The sequence below is a fragment of the Lissotriton helveticus genome, chromosome 12 (genome assembly GCF_964261635.1).
Source record: "Lissotriton helveticus chromosome 12, aLisHel1.1, whole genome shotgun sequence".
Taxonomy (NCBI): domain Eukaryota; kingdom Metazoa; phylum Chordata; class Amphibia; order Caudata; family Salamandridae; genus Lissotriton; species Lissotriton helveticus.
In genome coordinates, this window is record NC_136073.1 from 186911816 (window position 1) to 186928587 (window position 16772).

Sequence of the window (16772 nt, forward strand, 5' to 3'; positions counted from 1 at the left end):
ATCACTCATTTCTTGGGGAGCGTCAAAGCTGACAAAAGCCTATGTATAAGGGGTTCATGCTCAATCTCCATCCCATGGTAAGTGAGAAACCTTCTCTCTGCCCAGAGCCATCCAAAATTATAGGCGACTCCGAAGGCATACTGACTGTCAATGCAGATATTGACAGCCAGTCCCTCACTCGACTCACAGGCTAGAATGAGGGCAACAAGCTCTGAAGCTTGAGCCGACTGATAGGGAACTTGTTTCGTCGCAACTACCGTGTGTATCATTGTGATTGTGTATTCAGCTATGGTAGTGCCATCCGGTAATTTTAAAAAAGAGCCATTGACATATAGTTCCCCTTGAGGATCGGATAAGGGAACATCGGACAGGTTTACTCGTCCTTCCGTCTCTTTCTCCATTCGGAAAATACAATCATGTATGTCAATTTCCTCACTTTCAGTGGGGAGGTATAGCAAAGTGGCTGGGTTCAAGTGGCACATTTCTTGATCGTCACATGTGGTGCAAAGAGAGTTAGCTCGTACCAGATCAGACACGCACTGGTGAGGTGCTGCATCTTGGTTTTATTTAAAAGGGTATCCACAGCATGGGGCACCATGACTATGAGGTCAGTATCAAGTACGAGCCCAGCCAATTGTCTCATTGAGATGGCCACAGCTGCAACCGCTCTTAGACAGCTCGGGAGGGCTCTTGCAACAGGGTCAAGTAGAGCAGAAAAATAAGCACACAGTAGTTGCTTACCTCCAAAGGCATTTGTTAAAACAGAAAGCGCATGACCAGCCATCTCGTATACATTCAACACAAACTGCTTCACATAATCAGGCGTACCAAGCACAGGTGCAGAGCAAAGCAATTGGTAAAAAGACAGCTGGCATTCAAGCATCGAAGGCAAGGGTTCATGCACATCTGTAGTGGTTAATGCTAGCAGGGGCTTTGTTAGTAACGAGTAGCTAGAGAGTCATTGGTGACAATAGGAAGTAATGCCAATTAAAGTGCGCCCCTCTCTTTAAGTTTTAGGAATAGGCATTTTAACAAGTAGATGACCTTCTTTCAACAATATTGAAAGGTGGAAAGGGACACTTTATGTCTGTGTTGTGCCAAATGCAGCAACAATTTACCCGTACTGTCTTTGCAACTCTTTTCAGTGTCAGAAGCGATGAGAAGGTCATCTACATATTGAAGCAATACGTTACCTAGAGGAAGTGTGAAGGAGTCCAGTTAGGCTTTTAAAGCTTGAGCATATATACTAGGGCTCTTAGTATAGCCCTGAGGAGCTATACAGAATCTAAAGCTTCTGCCAGCTAGTGTAAAACCGAACAAATGCCTGCTGTCTGGATGGATCAGAATACTGAAGAATGCATTTTTCAAATCAATGACAGAATTTTTTTAGCAGAAGGCAGGAATCATTGTCAGAAGAGCAGTAATGTCAAGGACCACTGGAAATGGAGGAACCACCATTTATTAACTTCGTGCAAGTCAATCAAAAAATGGTAAACATCTGGATGATTATCAGGGGAACCCGAAGGTGTCCTCTTATGAATGGGAAGAATAGGGCTATTACACACATTAGCAGTCGTCTCATCAACAACTCCTGATGTAATAGGGTCCTGTATAATCTGCAACAAGGCTCTCTCCCCTGCTTGCGGTATTTTGTATTGAGGAATATGGGGCAAAATGGTATTGTCTTTAATCTTAATTGAAACTGGAGGTATCTGCAATAGTCCTACGTCCGTGTCACCTGTTGCCCACAACGTGGATGGCACGTCCTTAAATTCAACAGAGAGGCGTGCATTTTTGGACAGGAACTGCTTAGTGCTGACCACATTCTGACCCATTGTCATGTAAACACCTTCCTGGGAACAATACATGGTTGCATGCAGCTTCTTCAATAAATCTAAGCCCATCAGATTTTCTCCGCAATCATATGTGAACAAAATTGTTGAATCCACAGTAAAAGGACCTTTGTACTTGAGCTTGTAAAGCGCACTGCTACCCGGAGGTTTCCTGGCGCTGTATAATGCTGGGGAACCCGTCCTGGCTTTCCCTGTGGGATGGTCCCTACTGGGAGTCCCCAAGGTGGAGCCAGACATCCCCGGCGTTGATGGGGCCGTTGTGGAGATTAGGCAAGCTAATGCCCAGAGTTGCCGAGTGGGACCCCTGATTAGAGTAGGCACCGAAGCGAGAATTATCGAGTCCGCTGACCCAGGTCCACGACCCTGCCGCGTCGGGAATTGAACCCTGGTCCCGGGCCGACTTCTGCTCCCAGGTCTGCCGCCTCTAACCAGTGAGCCACACTACTCCACTGACCTTTAGTCAGTGTATGAAGTTTGGAAATGGGGCTCACATCCGATACACCAGAAAATCCTACAGAAACATTATTATGGTCAGACAGAGCTTCCCAGGGGACCAGTGAATGAGAGATAGAGCTATTAATTGCACCTGTATTCACCAAAAATTCCTTAGCTGAGCCACGCAAATCTGCAGTAACATAAGGACCGTGCTGATCTACAGGTATCTGAACTGGTCCCTCACTCTGTCCCTGGCTGTCCTAGCTGTGAGATAGTCCCGTCACCTCGTCCATGTCATAGTCATCATGATAATACTGTCCACCTCTATTGTCATCAAAGTAGTTACTGTCCGGAAAATCATACACACTCTGATCTTTCTTCTGACGACATGCCGCTAACTTGCATAAACGTAATAATTCGACAAGGCAAAGCTAGTATCTCTGCATTAGGCTTCTCTCCAGGCTTTCTCTCCTGGTCCCATGCTTTAATTTGATCCCAGATATCACCCAATTCCACAACATGGTGCTGTGTGTGCACCTACCACCAAATATCAATGGGTACTAGTAAACCAAAGAAAGTTTCAATATCCGCAAGCATCATCAGTGTCGATGAAGCAGCTTCAGTCAATTCCTCATAACATGCAATAGGATTTTCCTAGGTCAGGTAGCTGAGTCTTAAGGGACAGAACCTCACTCCATTTCCACAGAGTATAAACCCATTATTTTTGGACACAGGCCTCTACCCTTGGACTAATGACAGTATTCTGCTGATCCCGTTGCTCCAGTAGTTCAGGGTGGTATATGGGATGACATTCCCTCATCAGAAACTGGGATACTGTCTTCGACTCTTTTCAAGCAGCCTACTTTGATAAGCGACCAGTGTCACAACATTAACAAAAACCGCACTAGGTGCCATAACAGCAACACATACATGGTCCTTAATATCATAAATAATCTGGGGTGCTACATCATTGAAACACTGTTCCCACAGTCCAATCAATGTGCTCAAGGGCATGCTGCTACACAAATGACTAATAATCTTTCATCACACTCCACACATCCTCCACATTGTACATGGGTATACGAGCCCAATGAGCGGCCTGACTGGCTACCACCCTTTTCTCTTCATCTCCCACATCAGATCGTATCAATATCCACCCCAGGTGCTCCCAGTCACCCAGTCCCCATCCCCTAGTCCACGTACAGACATTCCGCTGCTCAGTAATGTCAGGGAATGGAGGAACAGGAAAGGAGTAGCAACAGAACTAACAGGCACCAAAGTCGCTGGTGACTGTGTCCTAAGTGTGAGGGCTGGCGAGAGAGATGCCCAAACAATAGGCGAAGCAGGGAGACTGGCAGTTATCCTAGCCGCTGAAGGCAAAGAAAGGGCAGGAGGCGCTGTGGCCGAGACAGCGTGATCGATAGCAGAAGAAACAGAGGCAGTAGAGACAGAAGGAATGGAAGGCTGAGGCTGTGGCATGGCAGGGGATATTTTCTGTGGGGCATATCGAGGTGGAGGTCGAATATCTAGTAATTCCTCCACAAATGTGTCATTTTCTTCTCGGGCAATATAAGATTTTACACATTGTAATCCAAATCTCCTATCAGCACATTCTATTTTCTCTCTATCATGTGCTACAGCTTTCTGAGTCGCTGTCTGCATTCTCCCCTTCCAGGCTTCTTTTTCTGCTTTCATACATTTCTGTTTAGCCTCCTTTTGCCATGGTCTCAGGGAATCAAATATCTACTGCCTACTCCTTTTCGCAAACAATTTTTCCTGTAGAAAATTCATTTACTTTTCATCAAAAGTGCCCGTCAACGGCCACTACAGCTCAGCATTGTCCCTCGTATATTTGTGCCATATCGTACTAAACATAAAAGGGCCATGTTTTACGTACATGTCAAAATTTGGAGTGCCTTCTGGAGGTGCTGGCTGACTTTCTACCAATCGAGCATCAGCAGAACAAAAACTACAGCCCAAAAAAAACACATTACTAAGGCACCACATTTTCAAAAGAAAACAAGTTCACTATTTACGCCGAGCAAATATTTGCAAATATCTTTACCAAGATCGGTCCTCAGACCTCATCAAATACAAATCAAAATGGTACCATGTTCATAAAGAACCCAAACAAATTCAAGCTCTTGTTCAAAGATGGTCCACAGACCGAGTCAAATACAAATCAAAATGGTGCCATACACAAAGAACCAAAGCAAACTCACCTGGTGCACACAGGTCAAACGCGTTTATTCTCCACTGTCGACTCTTCGGACCAAACGGTCTGATCCAAGGGTTTCACCGTCCAGGACCCCAGTAGGGATGATCACTAGATGAGGCACCACATGGTCAGACAGACAGGGCAGCTACAAGTACTCTCTTGTGCAGGGATCCCCCGTCTGCCGCTCTGATCCGATGTGGCCCCAAGCTCCTCACCCGTCCGCGGGCAAGGATGGGTCACCCGATGGGGTTCCTGTTCGGGCACCAACTGAAGGAAGTGACCTGATTAGGGCCACCCGGGTCACTAACGACCACCTCTCGGCCATCCTCACAAATGAAGAGAGTCAGTCAGACAGTAGTACACTTGAGTGGAGTCCGTTCTGACCAGCCTCCATAGATTGCTGCAGAGGAACTGACCCCACCAACATAATAACACATAATGTACATCTTCAGAATCACTAAAGACACGCCCAGACTGGAAGATACAGAAGGATGGGTTGCAATCCTGGGACCAGGTACATGCTATCTCAGCATCAAGGTTACTCTGCCTACGCCAGCCGCTCTAAGGGTGGGAGCAAGCCTATCTAGTGAGAAAGGTATGTGATGACAAAAACAGTCTATTAATTTGCACAGCAAAGCCTTCATCTTGGAGAAATACAAGAGAAAAATATCGCAGTTGCTTTCTGCTGGGGCAGACAGAGTGAGAAAGGAGCTAGCTTTGATAATGGCCCAAAATGGTGGCTGAATACAAAATAGCATCACAAATGCTAACTTAAGACATGCAGTGGATAAAGAATTCAGCTCAAACTTTTCAATTCCATCAATAGCATACCTCTGCTGTCTTGCACTGGGGATGATTTTGCAACTTAACGTATAATTGCATTAGATATGTGTTGCTAACAGTGCCAGACTTCTGTTCATATAGTACCAAGGGCAATTTTTCAAATAAAATGCGATCTGAGATGAAATTTACTTTTGCTTCTCAATGTAATTTATGCTGTTAAAGTTGTTGATGTGACACCAAGGACCATTTTGTGTCTCAGTGTGATTTAATTTTGTTCATAAAATGTAATACTGTAATTGTGAATACTTTGCTAGAAAGATGAACCTGCACCTAAATGTGATTGTGCACATAAATATTATTTAACGTCTAAAGGTTTTTCACACTCATGGTAAGGATGCATCAAGGGTAATTATAGCTTTCAGTGCACCCTCACCAAATGGGATGCCATACTGATATACAACGTTTACACCTAAAGTGACATCTTACTACCGTAATTTCTCTATGTATAAAGGAATATCCACATCTGCACATTGCAACAGTCCATTGCTGGATCTGCTTTTCAAGATCAGTAGTGCTTGCCTTTAATTTGTAATAATGTTATGGTCACCAAACAAGAAAAATACGAAGGGCATTATTTACAATAAAGTGCTGCAGTCCTTTGGCTGTGCCACACTGCAGCACTTTCAAAGCACAGGGATACTTCATATTTACAACACTATAACGCATCCCTGTGCATTCCCCTGCACTTGCGTACAATTGGCTGCCATGCATCATGCAGGCACCCGTGCGCCATGGTGCAAGGGTGCCTGCGTTGCAGGGAGATTTATTCTGCGCAGGAAGCAAAAACAATAACAAACAAACAAAAGAGGTGTTTTCCTCTTCCTATGAGAAAGAGTAAAAAACAAGGAGAAATACAAAATTCTCGCAAATCTGGAAATGCAGCAGAATACATGGGTGTTGCGTTGGAACACCCACAGGGTGGCTTTATGTGTCCTTGTAAACATGGTGCAGGAGATTACGCCAGCGGTGCATCATAAAAAGTGATGCACCGGTGGTGCAAGGGGCTTGTAAATATGCCCAACAGTTCAATTCCAGATCAGATTCCCTAACACAAATAACACCACTTCATAGATACTATTCACTCCACGTCTATCCAAAACTACCATAGCAAACTACAAACTACAAACACAAGTTCTAAAGGTCCACCAGAAAACCTTGATCAGACTCCATTACATCTGACATACTATTTTTTATTAAGGACATACCCTCCTTAGACGATATACCATGGTTTGTATTTCCGGTATCAAAGAACGTAAAATCTGTTATTTTCAAAATAACATACTGTCCTAGGTTACAAAATTTGTAACTGTAAGTTCATCATATAAACTTTATTCGGTTCACACAATATGAAACCATAAAAGTTACAAATTACAATTACATTGCAAACTCACTTTAAAAATACATAATACACATTGCAATAAATATACATTCCCAAACATACAATACAGTAATTTCAATATGTGTTCAGTAATTAAAATGTAAGAAGGACATCACGTTGATTCCATTATGCAGATAATAACAATTCATTTGTAAAAATGCGTCATCCAATTCCTTTAGAGTTCCAAACATTTTCTATACCTTAGCGAATATTTCAGAAATCCAGGCACAAATGGGATACATTCGGGTTTTAACAATTGTAAATAGAAGAGAGCGGGGCGTACCTGTATAAAATTTAGCTTTTTTAAAAGGGATTTTAAAGAAAGCCTCCTAGGGGTTTCATAAAATTTACAGAAAAACATAAAGTGCAGCAGATCCTGTGGAGACATATTTTCGCAGCCACAGGGTGCTAGCACTTTACCTTTAGAGCACCCCCTAGGAACAGCTAATAAAAGGTGAAAATAATCAATTCTAAACCTGATTAATAAAAACAACTTGTGGGCAGATAACGGCCACAATAGGTATGGCTCCAGATCTAGAGATGTCTTGAGCATCAAGTGCTTAAGGACACTGATCTTTAACAATTCTTTCTCCTCTCTTTCCATTTTGTTCGCAAAATAAAAGAGTGTTTTACAAAAGCCACATCTTCCCTAGTAATGCAATCAGGTTTTAAAAACAAATCCGGACGCCCCAGCTCACTAAAGCACCCTTGTAAATATTTTAACCACGGAATGTAAATCATGTGGTCCAGGCTCAAAATCTCTTTTAAAAATTTGTGAGTAAGGTCGAGATGTTCATTTAGCCAACATTTGAGCCAGAAAATTAAGGGGCGCATAGCCAAAATGTCAGAAATGTATGGAAGGCCAGTTTCTTCATGTACCGTTAAGTTTGCGGCCCTGTTTGGAACACACAACAGTCGCTTTAAGAAGTGATTTTCCATCACCTGTAAACCCTCTAGACCGATGTACCCCCATAAGTCGCTCCCGTAGCTGCAAATAGATATGCTCTTGGCTCGGTAGATCTTTAGCATTGCAGCCACCGGGGGATTACCCATTTTATCTGCATAGCCAAATATCACTGCGTTGGACCTGGTAACCTCTCCCCTTTTCTTATTTAGCAGTGCGGCCCAATTCAGGCGATCATCCAGTAAAACGCCCAAATAGGAGAAGGTTGTGGATATTGGCACTCTATCACCATTCACCTTGAAGGGGAACTGCTTTTTAGGGCGCTGCCCTACTTGCATAGTGTAGGATTTAGAGTTGTTTATGGCCAAATCTCTGTCATCCATAAACCCACGGAAAGCGTCAAGCAGAGTTTGTAGGCCTTTGGGGGTGCGTGCCAAAAGGACTGTGTTGTCTGCGTATAGCAAGACGGGCAGTCCCCGGCGTCCCACGTACGGGTAGTCAGCCCCTGTTTCCAACAATATCCCTTCTAAATCATTTATATAGAGATTAAAAAGGAAAGGGGCAAAGATACACCCCTGACGTACCCCCCCTTTCGGTGTTAAAATTCCTGGTTACCTTAAGGTCTAAGGATGTTTGCCCTTGTATCTCTATGTAATTCCATCAGAAAGTCCACCAGGTTTGACTCCACCCCCATGGCCCTCATGGATTGCCACAACTTTCCCCAATTGACACATTCAAAAGCGGATGAAAGATCCATGAAGGCCATGTAGATTGTCCCTGGGAGGGCAATGGTGTACTTTCCCAGGATCAGGTAGAGATTAAGGCATTGTGCCATAGTCGAGTGGCCTGGGCGGAACCCATACTGGATATCTGAAACAATCTTGTTCTCTTCTGCCCAAGCAGTCAATCTCTTTATTATGACTCCACCTATGACCTTTACCACGGAGTCGATGAGGGAAATCGGTCTATAATTCATGGTGCAATTACGGTCTCCCTTCTTAAACACTGGCACGATTGTGGAGACTCCCCAAGATTTTGGCCACCCTTCCTTTGCTGCAGCGTTAACCACCGCCACCAAGATTGATGCCCAAAGAGAAGGGTTAGATTTAAAAAGGTCCAGTGGGATACCATCTGGGCCTGGTGCCTTCATTTTTGTGAGGTTATTGATGCCTTCCTCCACTTCTCTTAGAGTGAACACAACTACATCCTCATTCGGTGTCTTTCCTGACAGCTGCGACAGGGTAGATGTACTTTTAAAAATGGTAACAGTGAGACACCCATTCTTCCTCCGTAATGTTGGTGCCCACTTCCTCGGCTCTTTCCGGTCGCCCGGTTTATCCCTGGTACCGATAACAGACTCCCGACTTTAGATACAATCCTGTCAAAAGCATGGAGGGTGCCCATGGCAGTTGATTCAGGATTCAGACAACAAGAAAATTTTACTGCAAAAACTTCCTGGAGCTTTTCATAGAATAGGGATGGAATTACTTGGGTCCATTTCAACCGACGCCTACCATCAGTTGACTTTAACATAACTGGACATATCACTGTGTCCTTTTTCTTCAAAAGGCTCCTTCCCAGGTTAACACACACTGGGTTGTGGTCACTATAGACACTTGCTAGAATTGAGAAGCCCTGCTGGAAGAGTAATATAGTTCTAGAAATCAAAATGTGATCTATGAAGGATCCACCACCATGACCTTTAAAGGTCGGTTCCCTTTGTATGCTGGAAGGTGGAGCAAAGCTCGTGGAGGAGGACAAATCATACTTATTGAGCACATCATTAAGAACATTTCCCTGTACGGAATGCTCAAAGTGAAGTCCCTGTATCAGTGGGCACCCCAAAGTACCCATGTCAGTGAGTTTGGGATCACCACATGGGTGGGCATTAAAATCACCTAGAATCATAAGGTTATTTCTAAAAGGGCCGCAACACTGCTCTACAAAGTTATTCAGCTCAGTTATCTTGCATCCCTCATGTTTATGTACTGTATTATAAAAAATGTATCACACAGAGGCTGGCATTCCGTCGCCCCAGGACAATTGCCTGTAGGGCTCTATGGTCAGAAGAGATGACCTTGATATTACATCTCAAGGCCAAGGAAGTAAAGATAACCAAACCTCCCCTAGCTCTACCACTATTTACTGGGATTGCAGGAACAAAAAAGGCTTTGTACCCTACCAGCGAAAGATTGCAGTTAACCAGCCATGTCGCTTGTAGGCATATTACTGAAAAATGGCTGACAAACTGCACCCATAAAGGGTCTGCGACCTTTCCAGCCAACCCTGCAATATTCCATGATAGTACATTGTAATCCTGCGTCTTGGCGTGATTATTAGGGGGGGGGTCAATAATTAACTCCCTGGAACAATCAACAATTGTTGTTCCAGGGGGTTTATTCTCCCATGGCCCTGTTCTTGTAACAGTGTCTAGTAGTTCTAGATTTGGTACTACAAACGATGTTTCTAGGATAGACCCTTCGTCTTTACCAAGAGGATCAATAGGTACACATCTACTGGCAGTATGATCTGAACTGACCAAGTTGTCACTTAGTCAGTCACAGTCATTCAAACCTGAAAGAGCTGCATATCTATTTAGGCCCTGCGGAAATGGAGAGTAGTTATAATCACCCCAAGTGTTGTCCCCTTCTGCCCTGGAGAACGAGATACCAGGTCTAGGATGTTCCCTGTGTTTACAAGGCCAATCATAGTGCCCCAAGTTTGGGCTATTTTGCTCATGATTCTCCTCCCTGTAGAAGAAACCCAATGGCAGTATCTCAATGCCTTGACCCCTAAAGCTGAGCCAGAACCAACCGGGCTCGTTAATTATTTTGGGTTGTAAAGCAATGCCATAATTTTGCCTGCAGGCTACATGAGTTTCCAGTGTATGCGAATTACTTGTGGTAGCCCGTTCTAACTTTCCCAAGTTCTCATTTATCACTTTCATTCTTTCTATTAGTGGTAAAATGAATGACTTTATTATCCGTTCCACTTGCTCCACGAAGCCGTCAGGAATTTGTGAAGTTAAGGAAGGCCGCTTGGGTAACTGTGACGTGGAAGTAATTGGGGTCTTGGTAGGCGGTCTCTGGGGAGGGTTATTTAATGTTGGTTTGGTAGATGTCGATAAGTTCCCCCATTTATTAGTTGTTTTTGTTACTTTCGGGCCTCTACCCTTTTGACATCCTCCCCCCCCCACTTCCTTTTACCAGTTTGTACAGGGCTTAATGGGTGCTTTGTGGGCGGAGGATCAATTGGAACCTTTAGGGTACTTATTACTGCCGGCCCACTTTCTTCGGATAAGGAACTTTCTATTGTTGTATTCACTGAGGCACCAGTGATGGGCCCGACAGACCCTATACTCACTTCTAGCAAACTGTCACCATTAGATATCTGGTGCATAGCTGTTCTGGTGTTTTTGCAGTCATGATAGTGCCCAGAGAAGATCGCTTCGAGTACAGGGATTCCAACGATAGGTGCTTTTCAGTAAGGGCTATTTTGTGCCCTGTTTAATTTTGTTAGCCATGTATGTGATCGCTCCTCTTTTTTCAGTGTCCCTAGTGCCACAAATCTATTACCAGTAAATGTTGAACTTCGCCAGTACTAAATTCAAACCAATGCTTGTATCAATATTATTAAATGTTGCATACCGGTTCCAAATGTCTAATTAAAAAAAACAGGTATAATGCATGTGTTCAATCTGTCCAACTTAATTGTGATCATGAAACAATAGTCAGAGATCTTTCCATGAGAAAATTAGTTGCATTCTTGTTTATCCTTGGGTAACACATCAATCATCCGCAGAGCAGGCAATGCAGTGCTCAAAGTGAAAGTGGGGTGAATGGTCCAGTATGCTACTGTAAGAAATTGGATTATTGGTTGAGGTCCGTGAAACTCTTCTCAAGCAGCAATCACAATTTTTCTCTGAGTGAAGTCACAAGAACACCCTACATTAACCTGTGCTCAACCTTCGGTTGGATTGGAACACAGAAGTCAGACTTAAACGAGCCAATCTGTAAAATATTTGTGCAACACTTCAAACAGTTAAACAGTGAAAACACACCACAAAGAAGCCCACAATAGAGTTAGATAAGAAGAGTAATTTTTAATAAATAAAACAAGACCAAAAATCCAATCAGTTAAACCGTAGATATTCTTTTTTGAGATTTTAGTAAAATGTGTGCCAAAATGCATAAAGCGTCAGCTGCAGATATTAGGTTGCACCAGACCAAGACTGTCACAATTTCAGGCGGACTGCGATGGAGGGCAGCCCTGATACAGGGACCCAGTGAGACTAGCTAAGTGCAATCAATCCTGGTCTGTGGAGCATTGCCAGGATCAGGGTCGAAGATCCGTCGCGCACCTGAAGCAATGCGTTGGTTCCAAGATGCAGCAAGGTTGCAGTGCCAGGTCCGGTTTCATCATCATCAAAGTACCCATTGATGAAGATTTGTGATGAGCAGTCCGGAATCGGGTGAGTCACGAAAGTTGGGGGATTCGTTGATTGAGAGGAACTGTGATGCGGAGTTCGACGTTGACTTTGAGGCAGCCATCAATGAGGGATATGAGGGCCTCCACCCGGGATGCGTCGCACAGCAGCTGCTCTGATGTGGTCATGGAATGTGAGGCCTGTCTTTTAATCCTGGGTGGTGGACTCCGCTCTGCTCGCAGAGTTGCGAAGGTTTCCACACTCCACATTACACAGAGCTTGCAGAGTTCCTAAAACGTGGAGCGGAGTTTTTTCCTCGCTCGAATTCGTCAATGTCAAGTTGGCAACCGCGAGGGAGGGAAATCAACCTCCCACTGAGATTCTTCCTCATTTGCGATTGTTAACATCAAGTTGGATAGGATTCACATTGTGAGTGGTCGCCTATGCCCGCGACAGCTCGCTTTGAGAAACTGCCCGTTCGAGTTGAGAAAGCTGCCGCTGAAGTAAAAATCTATTCGAGTGACAGAAAAGGAAAGCAGGGACCGCTTGCGCTGTGCACTGTGCATGGTGCCTTTCACAATGATCGCACAGTGCAAACAAGCATCCGGCACTGTGAAACCAACACGGACGGCATTTTTCTTATTGTACTCCGCCATTTGCAGAGTTTTTTTTGCACTTCGTGGAGTTCCGCGTTGTGTACTTTGCAGGATAGAATCACAGATGACAGAATCCAGGTACAGGTGCACAGTTGTTTTTGCCTTCTGTCCCTGAGGCTCAAGTTAGGAGCCCAGTCAACTAGCCCTTGGAGTCACAATGGGTTCTGGGTTCAAGAGATGTAGTTCCAGTCCCCCTCATGCAGGAAGAAGGGTAGCAGGCAGCAGGTCAGCCCAGCAATGCAATAGCACATCAAGGCAGTAGTCCAGGAAAGTGCAGGCCAGCCGAGTGGCATTCCTTCAGCAGCCCTACTCTGGTTCCAGACTAACTATAGGGAGTATGCAGCACTTTACCAGGAAGCAGGATACAGTGTAAATGGGGCTGCATCCAGCTCCTCCATCCCATCCTGCCTGTGATGGCCCATCCAGGCACACCTAAGCTCCCTACTGTATGTGGCTGTCAAGGAGCAATACACAAAGCTCACCTGTCAGCTACACCCAGTCATGTGACCCAGGTCCAGATAGCAGGTACCTAATGGTAAGGCCAACTTTCTAAAAGTGACAATTTCAAACATGTAATTTGGAATCTGACTTCACCATGAGTTAGAATTTTAAATTAGGATTTCAGAGATACCAAACAGGGACTGGTTACCTATCCCCAGTTGGAAATTGCACTTCTAAAATGTAATAAGGTAACTCGAATGTTATCCAATGGGAGAGATAGGCCTTGCAGTAGTGAAAAACAAAGTTAAGGGCCTTTCAGTTTTAGGACATGTAAAACTTAACATCACCTATCCCACTTTTTAAATGCATTGCACCCTGCCTTCTGGGCCGTGCAGGGACCACCCTAGTGACTTTTATGTTGTGAAAGGAAGGTTTGAGCTTGGCACAAGGTTTACTTTGCCAGGTTGAACTGGCAGATTAAAACGGCCCACACAGGCAGTAATGGCAGGCCTGAGACATGATTGAGGGCTACCTAAGTGGGTGGCACAATCAGTGCTGCAAGCCCACTAATAGCACTTACATTTACAGGCCCAGTGCACATGTAGTACCACTTTAGTAGGGACTTATCTGTGAATTAAATACGCAAATTTCGGATAAACCAATGTTACTATCAATGTGGCTATGTTTTATGGAGGGAGCACAAGCACTTTAGCAATGTTTAGCAGTAGTAATGTGCGCACAGACCTAAGACCAGTAAAAACAAGGTCAGCAAAAATGGAGGAGGAAGGCAGAATCTGTTTGGGAAAAGACCAGTCCAAGGCTGACAGGTCTAACAGATACATATATGTATTCTCCAGTGTATCCTCACGCACACCGCTGATTCAACACCAATACAATTCTTGGTCAGTCATCCAATGATTCCAGTGAGACAGGACCTGAGATACAGTTGACATTTTTACCCAAACATGCAATTAAAAGGATCTTCTTCTTTGTTTGTTTTAGATACTACAAACCATTCTTAAGATGCAGACCTATGTATTCAGATTATGCAATTCGTCAAAATTGCTGCAGTAATTCCTAAGGAACACATTTACAATTTTTTCATGCAACAATCGCGTGAAAGGAGAAAGCAGAAATGCTCCGTATTTAGAAAAGTAGGAGCAGTTCTGCTCTCTTCTTGTGTTGGCGCACTCTGCTACATAGCGCCAAAGCAGGCACCCTTGCCCAATATAGCTAGGGTGCCTTCATTACAGGTAGGATTATTTTTGTGCAGGAAGTAATTCCTGCATGAACCCAAAGAAACTATATGAGTTACGTCAAACACACAAAAGATGATGATAGTAATTCTTGGAATAAGTCTAATCACTGGCAATCCCTCTCATTCGTATTTCAACACATGGTTCTTTTGCCCACTTTGCAACCTCACTACGCTACGTAGAACTCCATCTTGACCTTGCTCCAATAGGAACAGTCCAACCAGAATTGCCAGGCCAAATCCTGCCTGAACTAGGATCCATCTTTCTGTTTGGTTAGAATTCTACTCAGTGATTGCCAGTGGTTAGGCTTATTGTAAGCACCCCTCCCTTCATATTTGTTGTTTTTGATGTACTGCTCTAAGTGGCAAGGATATGCCCAGACATGGGTCCCATGCTCACTGTACACATGAAACCAAGCTACACTCAACTGAGGAGCCTCAATTTGGGTGAAACTTTTTTGGGACTGCTTGTGTTCCAGTTCAGGGAGTAACTGGCCTGGCAGTTCAGGCTGGACTGCTACTACTAAAGCAGGATCAAGACAGATTTCCATATGGCCGGGTCCAAACTGAGGTGGCATGCGGAGCAATAGAACAATGGTTTGGGATGTTACCTCGAGCTATTATCAATGTTTAGAGTTATTGAAAGCATCCTCCTATTACCTTTTGTGTATTTTATGTATCGCCCTAAGTGCCAAGGGTATGCTCAGACGTGGGTCCTGTGCTCACTGTGCCACTGAAACCAAGCTACACCCAACTGACAAGACGTGGTTTTGAATAGCTTGTGTTTTGGTTCAGGGAAGCCCTAGTCTGGCAGTTTTGGCTGGACTGTTCCTATTGTGCAAGGTCTTTACTGATTTGCATATAGCTGGGATCCTACTGAGGTGGCATGGTTGACAAAAGAATTATGGGTTGGTATACTCCCCAAAGTGATTGCCAGTGGATAGACTTATAGCAAGCATCTCTCCCATCATCATTTGTTTGTTTGATGTGCCTCCCTAAGAGGGAAGGGTATGCACAGGGATGGGCCAGGTGCTCACTGGGCCACTGGGACTGAGCTACACCCGATGGACGCACCTCAATCAGGGTGAACCTGGTCATGTGTTGTTTGTTTTTTGCTTCAGCGGCGATCTGGACTAGAAGATCTGGATAGACTGTTCCTATTGAAGCAGGATCAAGACTGATTTACACATGGTTGGGGACAGACTGAGGTGGCATGGTGAGTAAAAGAATGTTGACTGGAATGTTACCCTGAGCGATCACTATTGTTTAGACTTATTGAAAGAATCTATCCAATCATCTTTTGTCCGTTTAATGTCTTGCCCTTAGTGGCAAGTCAATGTCTAGAAATACATCCCGTGCTCACTGTGCCACTGGAGCCAAGCTACACTTGACTGATGAGCCCCAACCAGGGTTAAACCAGTTTTTGGTTGCTCGTGTTCTGGTTCTAGGCGGACTTAGCCCGGCAGTTTGGACTGAAGTGTTCCTATTTAGCAGAGTCAAGACTGATTTACCTAAGGTTATGTCTAAACAGAGGTCACATTGGTGGGCAAAAGAATGATTGGTTTGAACTACCTAAGCGATTGCCAGTGGTTTCACTTATTACAAGCAGCCCTTCAATCATCTTTTGTGTGTTTAATGTATCTTTATCAAGAGATAATACTTTACACTTCTAACTACCATAAATCATACCAGTTTCACATTACCAAATGTCTCCTTCTACGGCACCTAAGCTGAACAGACGGCATAGCAACCCTCATTGACATACTAAACAACAGACCTCCTTGTCATGGCCAGCCAATCAACTCCAAGCAACATTTCCTGCCCTTCAAGAACAACTACACTGGCACCCCACTAAAAGGCATGAATACATCTGCTGCCCTGATGACCATCTCTGCTGAAGCTCATACTCAACATGAAGTCCCCAGATTCACACTTGGGGTAGATTTTCTAACATTTTGCGCTGTGTTAGTTTCACAAAAGTGACGCTAACCAGCACAAAGTGTTTTTTCCTAATTTACTTTCCAGTGAAAAACTTTTTTTGTGCTGGAAAGTGCCCTGAAATTAACACAAAGCAGCGCAAAGCACTGCTTTGCATTACTTAGCACCAATGAGGCACTACATGTGTGGTACATGTGTGTTCCCATGCTACCACCCATGCCTTTTGATGCAAGATCTTATCTACAAACAGTAGTAGACGGGGTTTAGAGCCAAAAGTTTACGCCATTTAAATGTACGCGTTAGGAGTGGAGAAATGTTTTTATTTTGCCTACCTGCTGCACGGTGCAGCACACATGCATTGTAGGACATGCTTTAAAGTGTGTCTATGTATAGTATTTGGTACTGGAAGGGAGCCCTTCTGGTAC